This window comes from Plecotus auritus (assembly GCF_963455305.1).
Source record: "Plecotus auritus genome assembly, chromosome: 9".
Taxonomy (NCBI): domain Eukaryota; kingdom Metazoa; phylum Chordata; class Mammalia; order Chiroptera; family Vespertilionidae; genus Plecotus; species Plecotus auritus.
Genome location: NC_137783.1, coordinates 92,667,482 through 92,676,862, shown reverse-complemented (window position 1 = coordinate 92,676,862; position 9,381 = coordinate 92,667,482).

Sequence of the window (9,381 nt, the reverse complement as noted above, 5' to 3'; positions counted from 1 at the left end):
AATGTGGCTTATTTTAACATATTACCTTCTTTTTATAAAGTTTCCTCTATTAATAAGGAATAGGGGGTCACAAGTTACTTTAATCAGGCAAAAAGCTTCATAAAAACATATCCCATTTTGTGTTGACATTATAAGAAAGATGCTGCCAGAATTAAGGTTACACAAAATTACTATTTTTAATTAGAAAGGGATTTCCAAAAAAAATAATACGCATGCTTTACTTATACTAAACACAGTGTTGTGAGTTTATTGTTAACCTTAAAGTGACAGAACCAATTAACTAGAAACCAATTTGTTGAAACTACATTATTTAGATCTCACCCTGTGATTCTATTTTAAGAAGAAATAAGAAAAAGACAAGAAAACAGTTGACATTAAAGATATATTAAGAGTAAAATAGCCCTAACTTGGTTGGCTCAATGAATAGAGTGTCAGTCTGTGGACTGAAGGGTCCCTGGTTCAATTCCGGTCAAGGGTATGTACCTTGGTAGCGGGCACATCCCCAGTGGGGGGTGTGCAGGAGGCAGCTGATCGATGTTTCTAACTCTCTATCCCTCTCCCTTCCTCTCTGTAAAAAAAAAAAATCAATAAAATATATTTTAAAAAAGAGTAAAACACCTCTAGGTCAAGTTCTGAGGTTCAGTGAACACTCATCTAGCTCACTGCCTTTTACCCTACAGAGTGTACAATTAATTATCAATTCAGTTCATTATGCAATACTTGTAAGTAAGGGGAATTTAACAGCCACCATAGAATGATTTTTTTCCAAATAAAGAATTCATTCACTTATTTTTAGCAAATACTTATTGTGCTTAACTCTGTACCTTTCCTTTTTTTTAACTGGGGTTTCCTCCAGAAGAAGAGAGTTCTTGAGCAGACACTGATCTTTGGACCAGGTCTTGAACAGATGAAACAGACAGATTTGAGACACTGAGGAGTCTATGATGAAATGGGATTTGTCAGGGAGACAAGCAGGAAAAAAAAGCATTTCAGGTTGGAGAACTCCAAATTGTGCATTGAAAGGCCCTGGGGCCCCACTGGGCATGGTGGGTTTGGAGACATATGAAGTGGATACATATGGAGGATAAAATTCATAAGCAGTGAGGCTGGTTGGTTGTCAGGGGTTGATGCCACAAAGAAGCTTGAAGAGGGTGATCAGGATCAGATTCATGTAATAGGAAGATTACTTGGGGACAAAGTAGAGCCACCATATTGGGTACAAGAAAGGCCCTGAGACCAGTGAAGACCTGGGGGCCATCTCCAAGCATGAGATAATGACTGTCTCCACAATGACTCTTGGGGTGAAGAGGAAAGGTACAAGAGCTGTTCAGGAAGACAGCAATGTGAGTGTGGCAGAGAGCAGGAGGAGAGGGTAAAAGAGGAACCCAGGTTTCTGGACTAGGCCCCTGGTGATGGTGTTAGCTGTTGGTGAGATGGAAGCAGGAGGAGTAGGTTTGGGGATTGAGATGGAAATACAGGTGATATCAGCCCTAATATCATACTTTAATCAGCAGAAAGCCAGGGTTGCTCCTCCCAGTCTTGGGTGGTGGAATAGTTCAAGTCACACTGAGCGTTGGCATGCTTGAAGGAGTCACAGGGCCTGCCACATTGCAAGGCTCCTCTCCGCATTTCTAAGAACCAAAAATGTAGGCCTATTCATGTTTTTCCTTTAAAAAAATTTTACAATTTATGTATGATAATATGCTTGTTGCAAAAATTTATGTTATGTAATTTACTTTTGCTAGGTTTATCAGAATAGATCAAAGTTCTCAAACTTCTGAACTCAGGATTTCTTTATACTCTTAAAGGTCATTGAAGACCCCAAAAAGCTATAGTTTATATATTTTATCTACTAATAGTTACCACATTCAAAATAAAAAATGAGAAATTTAGCAACTATTTATAAATTTATTTAAAAAATATTAACATAAAAAACATTAAATGTTAATGTAAATAATATATTTTAAATAAAAACATATCTTCCAAAAATATATTTAGTAAGAACATCACAATAGTTATAGTTATGCCAACCGTTCAATGATAAGTTTATTATTCTCATGCCTGCTTCTGTCTCCAATCTGTTGTGATTTCATACATCGTGTGCCTCTGGAAAACTTCAACATGCATTTATAGAAGGATGATAGTGATGAAAGCAAATAATAGTTTTGTATCATTAGGAAAATAGTTTTGACCTCACAGATCCCCTGAAAGTACCTTGGGGACTCAGAGGCCCCTGGACTTTGAGAATCACTGGAGTAGGCACATTGGGGAGTGCGATGGTCATGGTGTAATTGGATTTCAGTGAGGTGCTTGGCAGTCCTAAGTGAGACAATCACATCTGTTCATCCTGCTTCTCACTAACTGCAGCTGTGCCCCGGAGCAGCTTTGTGCTGGTGTATAAGTCACGCAGCTCCTGGGCCTCAGTTGGATCAGCTGTGAAATGAAGTGGTAAGATGAGAACATCTCTAAGGACTCTCCCCCGCTTTCCCTGCTAAAATAATGTGCTTATAAGTCTGCATATAGTAGGTGCTCAGTACATTTCTTAAAATGAATGAAGAATGCATATGTTGTTGAAGGGACTTTTGCATTGAGTGGAAAATTGGACTAGAGTTCAGTAGTCACAAACACACATATCTTTGGACCAGGTCTTGAACAGATTTGAGACAGTGAGAAGTGGTGGAGTCTATGATGAAATGGAGGGCTCATATCCTACTTAAAGGAAATAAAAGTGAGATGTTGTTTTTGACACTATTCTAGACTAAAGACATGGGCAGATGAGTTGGAACTCCTGAACAAAATGCTCACTTGGGTTTTTTGTAACCTGAAGCAGAGCCTTACTGGACCTCTTCCTGGAAGTCCAGTGTTCCCCTCTTCCTCCTCTCAATCTAAAACTATTTTTGGAAAAGGACCTAATAAAATCATTGAAGACAACCTCAGCCAGTGAGACCAATATCAAGAGATCTTTGGAGACGCAGAGTCTGCGACATCTTGAGAGGGAAAGTGGAGCTTGTTGGAAGCCTGAAGGTCCACAACTGCGGTACCCACAGAGCAGCTGCGAGCCCCAGAACACCGGTCCCCAGTTGGCACAAACACGCGGATTCAGAGGAGCTCTACACTCCACCACAGAAAGGTCAGATTTCGCCTGTGATAAGGTGAGGTCTCTGGTCCCGGCGGGAGAGAGGAACATGCGTTGTGTGGGAGCTGGAGGACCAGGGAAGTCTGTGCCTAGAAAAATCCGTGGCTGTTGGGGCTGGCATGATCCGTGAATGGGGAAGGGGGTCCTCAGGGCTGCTAACAGAAGGGATCTCTAAAACGCAACCCATTTTGATCTGACGTGCAGGGACAGCCTAGGAGTTTCAAAGGTGTGCCAGCTGCTTAGACTTGCGCGCAGACCCATTGTTCGCACACTTGGGCTTTTTCCTCTTCAAATCCTTGCTTCTGATTACTAAGCCCAATACATAGGCTCACCCAGTTGGGGACACCCTGGGAGACTGCAGGGGAAAGTTAGTTTTCTGGAACCTGAGGATCGGAGCGGGGAGTGACCATCGGAGAGCCAGCTCTGAGGCAGCCCACTCCCACAAGCCGGTGGTGAGTGCCACGGGGAAAGAAGGATGTAAATGCAGGCTGGAGAGGCCATATATAGACCCGGAAGTCAATCCAGAAACACTGCCACCCAGGGGCTGAATCACAAATTGACTCTTGTGTAATCAAAAATAAAGGAATACGAGAAATTAAGACACACCGCCTGCTTAAAATCAGGATTGGCTTACAACACTGAAGCGCAGTGGAATGCAGAGAACTGCAATACTGTCCGGACTGAGAAACAGGCATGCCAAACAGAACAATAGAGGAAGTGAATGACCTTCACTACTCCACATTTTATTTTTATTTTTTTATTTTCATTTTTTGCGTCTTTTACTCAAGAAACTAATTTTTTTCTTTTTTCCTCACTTGATTTTACCTTTTTAATTATTACATTTTTATTTTCAATCAGTATTATTACTACTACTATTTTATCTCTCTTTTTTTTTAAATTATCATTTTATTTTCTCTTTATTTTACTTTGGGATTAGTGTTCTACATTCTATTTTCATCTTTCCTTTAGCATCATTTTACTCTATCTCAACTCTACCTTTATGCCATCACTCTCTTCCTAACCTTTCCCCTTTTGGTGTCCTGTTTATCTTACCCCTTTCCTGCTTTAGATGTTCCCTATACTTTCTGTTTACCCCCTGTTAAAATTTCACCCTATCTAATCTCCAATCCCCTGCTCCAAGTCCATACACACCTCTCTCTTTGCTGTCTTAACTATCCAAAAAATTGTTTTCCTCTCTGTCCTTTTGTTGTTGTTTGCTTGAATGTTGATTATATTGAATTTTTATGCTTTTTTTTGTGAGGTTGTTTTGCTTATTCTTTTGTTTGTTTATTTGTTTTTTTGTTTGTTTTGTGCTTCTGTTTTCCCTTGCCTTGCTTGATATTAGTTGGTGTTGTAGTTTGTATTAATCCTCAGGTACTTGTTGCTGGCATTTGCTGGGATTAGTGGTTGTTCTATTGGAGTTTTCTCCCCATATATATCATTTGTTCCCCTTTCTCTCTTAGTCTCTTTCTTGTCTCTCTTACTTTTTTTCCCCCTTTCCCAATTTCATTTAGACACTCCTTTTTTTTCTTTCTTTTTCCTCTTCTTCTTTCTCTCCTATCCCCTAATTTGCATTTCTCTGGTGGTCACCTTTATTGGAGGTTATTAATATCGTGAATACATTTCTGTTCAGTGCCTTGTGTGTTGTACCTGGTTGTGCTGTATTTTGTGCCTTTAAATTAACACAGGAGAGAGAGAACTACATAACCAGACATCCAGAGAAGAGAGACCATGGGGAGACAAAGAAACAGCCCGCATATGAAAGAAAAGCAGGCATCACCAGAAAAGGAAGTAAACGAAATGGAGGCAAGCAATCTTCCAGAGAAAGAATTCAGAGAAATGGTCATAAGGTGGCTGAAAAGAATGGAAGACAAATTTGACAATATGAGCAAGAACCAAGAGGAAATGAAGAAGAACCAAGAAGAAATGAAAAATGACATCACTGCTGTAAAGAACTCAATAGAAAGCATCAAGAGTAGACTACAAGAAGCAGAGGACCACATCAGTGAGCTAGAAGACAAGATGGGAAAAAATACCCAAGTAGAGCAGCTTCTAGAAAAAAAAAAATTAAAAAGTAGGAGAGACTGAGGGAACTTTGGGACAACACGAAACAAAACAACATCCACATAATAGGGGTTCCAGAAGGAAAGGAAGCTTAGCAAGGAACAGAAAACCTGTTTGAAGAAATAATGACAGAAAACTTCCCTGATATAGGGAAGAAAAAACCCACACAAATCCAAGAAGCTCACAGAGTCCCAAGCAAAATGAACCCCAAAAGACCAACGCCAAGACACATTATAATTAAATTGGCAAACACCAATGACAAAGTAAGAATCTTAAAAGCCGCAAGAGAGAGACAGAAAGTTACATACAAAGGAACCCCCATCAGACTAGCAACTGATTTCTCAACAGAAACTCATCAGGCCAGAAGGGAATGGAATGAAATATACAAAGTCATGCAAAGGAAGGGTCTGAATCCAAGAATACTGTACCCAGCAAGGCTATCAATCAAAATTGAAGGTGAAATCAGGAGCTTCACAGACAAAAAAGGACTAAGGGAATTTATTATCACCAAACCAGCAATGCAAGAAAAAAAAAAGAAATAGGAAGCTGTAAAAAAAAAAGAAATAGGAAGCGAAGAAGGAACACGGGGGTAAAGAATAAAAATGGCGACAAATAAGTACTTATCAATAATAACTTTAAATGTAAATGGATTAAATGCCCCAATCAAAAGACATAGGGTAACGAATTGGATAAGAAAACAAGACCCCACTGCTGTCTACAAGAAACCCACCTCAGAAAAAAAGACACACACAGACTGAGGGTGAAGGGATGGAAAAAGGTTTTCCAGGTGAATTGAACTGAAAAAAAAAGCTGGGGTAACAATACTTATATCTGACAAATTAGATCTCAAAGTGAAGGACATAACAAGAGATAAGGAAGGCCATTTCATAATACTAAAGGGAGCAATCCAACAAGAAGAAATAACTCTGGTAAACATATATGCACCCAATACAGGAGCACCCAAATACATAAAAAAACTCCTGGAGGTTATCAAGGGAGAGATTGACAGCAATACAATCATAGTAGGAGACTTTAATACCCCACTATCACCATTGGACAAATCCTCTAAACAAAAAATCAGCAAAGAAACATCAATCCTAAATGACTCACTAGACCAGATGGAATTAATTGACATCTTCAGAACATTTCACCCCAGAATATACATTCTTCTCAAGTGCACATGGGTCTTTTTCAAAGATAGACCATATATTGGGTCACAGGCAAGGTCTCTTCAAATTCAAGAAGATAGAAATCATATCAAGCATCTTCTCAGACCACAGTGGCATAAAACTGGAAATTAACTACAATAAAAACAATCCAAAGAAATCAAACACATGGAGACTAAACAGCATGCTATTAAACAATGACTGGGTTACCAGAGAGATCAAGGAAGAAATAAAAAACATCATGGCAACAAATGATAATGAAAACACAACAATCCAAAATCTATGGGACACAGCGAAAGCAGTCTTGAGAGGGAAGTTCATAGCTCTAAAAGCCTACTGCAAAAGACAAGAAACAATGGTAATAAATTACCTAACCCTACAACTCAAAGAGTTAGAAAAAGAGCAATAAGAAAAGCCCAGTGTAAGCAGAAGGAAGGAAATAATAAAGATCAGAGCGGAGATAAACGACATAGAGACCAAAGAAACAATACAAAAGATCAACAAAACCAAGAGCTGGTTCTTTGAAAGGATAAACAAGATTATGAACCTCTAGCCAGGCTCACCAAGAAGCAAAGAGAGAGGACCCAAATAAACAAAATCAGAAATGAAAGAGGTGAAATAACAACAGATCCTGCCAAAATACAAAGGATTGTTAAAAAAAAATACTACGAACAACTCTATTCCAACAAACTGGACAATCTGGAGGAAATGGACATATTCCTAGAAAAACATAACCTTCCAAAACTCAATCAGGAAGAATCTAAACAGCTCAATATGCCAGTAACTATGGAAGAAATTGAAGCAGTCTTCAAAAAGCTTCCGGCTAACAAAAGCCCGGGGCCAGACAGCTTCACAGGAGAGTTTTACCAAACATTCAAGGAAGAACTAAAACCTATCCTCCTCAGACTATTCCAAAAAATTCAAGAGGAAGGAACACTTCCAAGCTCCTTCTATGAAGCCAGCATCACCCTAATACTAAAACCAGATAAAGACAACACAATAAAGGAGAATTACAGGCCAACATCCCTCATGAACGTAGATGCCAAAATCCTCAACAAAATTCTAGCAAATCGGATCCAGCAGTACATCAGAAAGATCATACACCATGACCAAGTAGGATTTATCCCAGGAATGCAAGGATGGTACAATATCCGCAAATCAATAAATGTGATACATCACATAAACAAATTGAAAGATAAAAATCATATAGTCATATCAATTGATGCAGAAAAAGCATTTGACAAAATCCAACACTGTTTCTTGATAAAAACTCTCAACAAGGGGGGAATAGCAGGATCATATCTCAACATAATAAAAGCTATATATGATAAACCCACAGCTAACATCATACTCAATGGACAAAAACTAAAACCATTTCTCCTAAGAACAGGAACAAGACAGGGATGCCCACTCTCACCACTCCTGTTTGACATAGTACTGGAAGTATTAGCCATTGCAATTAGACAAGAAGAAGAAATAAAAGGCATCCAAATTGGAAAAGAAGAAGTAAAGCTGTCCTTATTTTCAGATGACATGATATTGTACATAAAAAACCCAAAAGACTCCATCAAAAAACTAACAGACTTAATAAATGAATTCGGCAATGTAGCAGGGTACAAAATTAACGCCAAGAAATCTATGGCATTTCTATACACCAATAGTGAACTTACAGAAAGAGAGACTAAAAAAGCAATACCATTTACCATCGCACCAAAAAAATTAAGATACTTAGGAATAAACTTAACCAAGGAGGTAAAAGACCTATACGCGGAAAACTACAGGACACTGAAAAAAGAGATAGAGGAAGATGTAAACAGATGGAAGAACATACCATGTTCATGGATTGGTAGAATCAACATCATCAAAATGTCCATACTACCCAAAGCAATCTATAGATTCAATGCCCTCTCCATTAAAATACCAATGGCATATTTCACAGACCTAGAAAGAACTCTCCAAAAATTCATCTGGAATAAAAAAAGACCCCGAATAGCCACAGCAATCCTGAGAAAGAAGAATAAAGTAGGAGGGATCTCAACACCAGATTTCAAGCTTTATTACAAAGCCACTGTCGTCAAAACAGCCTGGTACTGGCACAAGAACAGACATATAGATTAATGGAATAGAATAGAGAATCCAGATATTGATCCAAACCACTATGCGCAATTAATATTTGACAAAGGAGGCATGAACATACAATGGAGTCAAGACAGTCTCTTCAATAAATGGTGTTGGGAAAATTGGACAGATACTTGCAAAAAAATGAAACTAGATCACTAACTTACACCATACACAAAAATAAACTCAAAATGGATAAAGGACTTAAACATAAGAGGGGAAACCATAAAAATTCCAGAGGAATCCACAGGCAGCAAAATCTCAGACATATGCCGAAGGAACTTATTCACTGATACTACTCCTAGGGCAATGGAAAATAAAGAGAAAATAAACAAATGGGACTACATCAAAATAAAAAGCTTTTGCACAGCAAAAGAAACCATCAACAAAACAACAAGAAACCCCATGGTATGGGAGAACATATTTGCAAATGTTATCACTGATAAAGGTTTAATCTCCAACATCTACAGACAGCTTATATAACTTAATAAAAGGAAGATAAATGATCCAATAAAAAAATGGGCAATGGACCTAAATAGAATCTTTTCTAAAGAAGACAGAAGGAAGGCCAAGAGACACCTGAAAACATGCTCAAAGTCACTAATTATCTGAGAGATGCAAATCAAAACGACAATGTGATACCATCTCACACCTGTCAGAATGGCTATCATCAACAAATCAACAAACAAGTGTTGGCGAGGATGCGGAGAAAAAGGAACCCTCGTGCACTGCTGGTGGGAATGCAGACTGGTGCAGCCACTGTGGAGAACAGTATGGAGTTTCCTCAAAAAACTGAAAATGGAACTCACATTTAATCCAGTAATCCCTCTCCTAGGAATATATCCTAAGAAACTAGAAACACCAATCAGAAAGGATATATGCACCCCTATGTTCATA